Genomic DNA, 3,230 nt, shown 5'->3' with positions numbered 1-3,230 from the left:
GCGGTCGCGAAACTCTCAGCGCGGCGTTCAACCGCTCGCGGCAGCTGGAGGGGCGCGCTCTGGAGCTGCAGCGCCTCCTCCTGGTCGTTTGGTCCGCCTCGCTGGCCTCCTCCTCCCGACACGTTTGGTTTGTTTCTCAGTCGGCTGGAAAGGTAATACGTGAATGCAAAGAGGAAGAAGAAAACTTCTCATCTCGTTAAACCCCAAGGACGTGTCCAATGTAGGTCAAGCGAGCAAGAGTCCAGCATCCCTCAGTCTTCCATGCCCGGGTTGCTTGCGCGCTTACTCCGGAGTAAGCTGACTGATTTTAATATAACTTGTTCACTTGTTCAATTAGTGGAAGCTTGGAAATAAATTGCGCTGAATTTAGCGGGAAGATGACATCGGAAGAAGAGTTTTGCCTGCCATTGCTTATATGGGCAAAACGGCACCCTCCAAATAAAACTGGGGAATAGGCAATCGCAAAAAGATACTAAAAATGGGACAAGGTACTGTACAAAAAAAATTAGGGGAAAAAGGTTGGGGAAGGACTGGGGGGCAGCCCTATGTGGACGGAACATACTCAGCGGCCGGTCAGTGTTGAGCAAAGGAGGGACGGAGGATGGAAAGGGATGGAAATATGTTTCTGGAGATAGGAATGGAGCGTTAGTGGCTGTAATCACTTTGGGGGGAAATGTGTTTCCTTTTACTCAGTCGTTATCTTAGTTTAGCAGTTTAGCAGCTGAGTAGTTTAGCAGTTAATTGCAGTTTCTGTGAAAAACTATGTAGGCAATGAAAATACAATTTTAAAGAAATATTTTAATCCTGTTTGTCACCAGTATTGTTATTAAAATCACACTAAGATGCTGCTTTTCATTTGTTTATAGCCCAACTCTTGCTTGGAAATTGCAAATGCAATCCTATGATTATTCTAAAATAAGGCTCATGGGCCTGTAAGGTAAAACTTTGCATTATCTACTTAATCATTGGGAGTAAATCCTGTTAAACCTACTGCTAGGATTTATTTGGATTAAACATCCATGTGCTATTAATGTGATCAACTATTTAAATACCAGAGCTTACAAATCCTTTTAAAGAGCCCCCCCCCCCCCCCGCACAAAGCATTTACAGTATTTTTGAATTATTTGAATCAGTAAAGTGGCCTTGTCTTGTTCCATGTCCATGCTATTGTCAAAGGATTTACCTTCCCCTACTGAACATCCCAAGGTGGTCTGGAACCATGGGGCACTGCAACAAAACATGATTTGTCAGGCTGGAAGAAAACTTCTGAATAGTGTCTCAATCACAATATTAAATTAAGTCCATTTTTCTAAAAATGGGAAGTAAATTCTGAATGTTTATTAGCAATGGCCTATTTTTTTTCTTAATATATCACTTATGCTTGTAAAGATATTTTCATATTTAATAGTGTCATTAATTATGGAAGAAAATAACACTTCTAATATTTTAATCACACTGCAATCAGAATAGCAAGAAAAACAAGTCCAGTCTGTTCTAGTCACCTCAGAATTAGATTTGTGAATACATTAAATCATTGACTTCAACTGAATGGGGAAAGTTCTCTTTTCTTAAAGATTCAGCCCAAAGTATAGTGTGATCCAGGACTTTGGAAAGCAGGTAAACTCCACTGAGTTCCTTGACACTTTCTTTTCAGAGAAGAGTGATTAGGATTGTACTCTGTGATTCAACTTGAAATATCTGATACCACGTTGGATAAAACACAGCTTTTCTGTCCACGCTGTAAATTCTACTTCCACCCAAAAAATCAGACATTGGGAAGGAGAGAGAGCTAATTCTTCTATAGGCCTTTCAAAAATTTCAATTTGGTTTGCAGTTCCACAGATGATGTGTAGAAATTTCATTCCATAGTTAAAACGTTGCATCCCATTTCCATGCATGCTTAACAAATACTATTGTGTGCCTGCAACACAAGAAAGCTACAGAAATTTTAAGAATGTCCTAGAATTAAGTACTAGCTTAGCCTGCAAGGTACTTTTATTTTCAGACCCAGAAATATGTGTACAAAAGCTCATTCTCTTTGAGATTAAAACATTACTTGGGGCAACCATATTATTTTTCCTAAAACATGAGTTTTTCATCTACCAAATAATCCACAACTGAGATTTCTAACCATTTTAAAAATCAGTGCTATGTCTTTGTTTTTAATAGGCATCTAACAGTTAAGCATATAGCGCTCATCTTTATTTTCACTTTAGACAAAAACCCAACTAATTGTTTTTCAGTCAGCTGTCCTTTGCTGAGCATTTATCAACTCCCTGCTGCTCACAGACCTGTCCTCTGCCTCACTTGTTGCTTTGCATCCTCTTTCATCTAGGATAGGTCCCTATTCTTAACCCTGCAGTGCCCAAGTGCCAGTTTCCAAATTTACTAGCTGCATTGCAGGATGCTTATCTGGGAATTTCTAAAAGTCAGGCTGGTCTTGGAAAACCTAGCAGTAATGCCTATCTACTTTCCTTCCTTTAAGGGAAAAGAAACATATTGTGAGAAGTAGAGGAGACAAAGAAAAATGTGCGTATTTCAGACCTATCATTCTTTCTCTGAAAAATGAAGACAGCTATGATGACTAGCCAGGATATGTAAAGAATGATAAGGGGGAAAGTAAGATTCGAGATTTGGCAACAGCTCCATTCACTCTGCCTTTATGCTTTGATCAGGTCTTTTTAGGAGACCTCATTTTTGAAGGATTAAAGTTCTGATTTGTCAGAATCAGAGCACAAAGAGGAACACTCATTTTCCTTAAGCCAATTTCTGTTTCAGTGTTCCAGCTTAACCACATACTGTGACATTATTGTTCTGGAATTAAGTGTTGGGATCAAATATAAACACAAAAGAAAGGGGCAATGGCTGGGTAAACCAAACAACAGAGCAGGAGATATTGTCCATACACTATGGAGTATAATATTATTTCATGAGTTACAGCAGACAGTAATACAAAAAACTAAGTAAGATAGTATCAGTTGCAAATTGACAATGTAGTAGATGATGCTCTTTTAAAACAATCTTCGTCTGGCAGGCTGATTGGACAAAACTGGTTTTCTTCTTTCCAGTTGTATAACATGCATTTTGATGGCAGAATACCATATCCTCCCTAGGACATGTGGGGAACCTGCAATCTGATTTTTGTGTGGCCCACAGAACCTCACCACTTTTTATGGACAATCAACCGTCACTTATTACCAGCAGGAAAATGACAATTTTCATTAGGATTG

Source organism: Python bivittatus, unplaced genomic scaffold (assembly GCF_059951505.1).
Source record: "Python bivittatus isolate LINGU-HERP-01145 unplaced genomic scaffold, Pbiv_v1 ctg000700_np1212, whole genome shotgun sequence".
NCBI lineage: Eukaryota > Metazoa > Chordata > Lepidosauria > Squamata > Pythonidae > Python > Python bivittatus.
Note: the sequence above shows the minus strand (reverse complement) of the source record.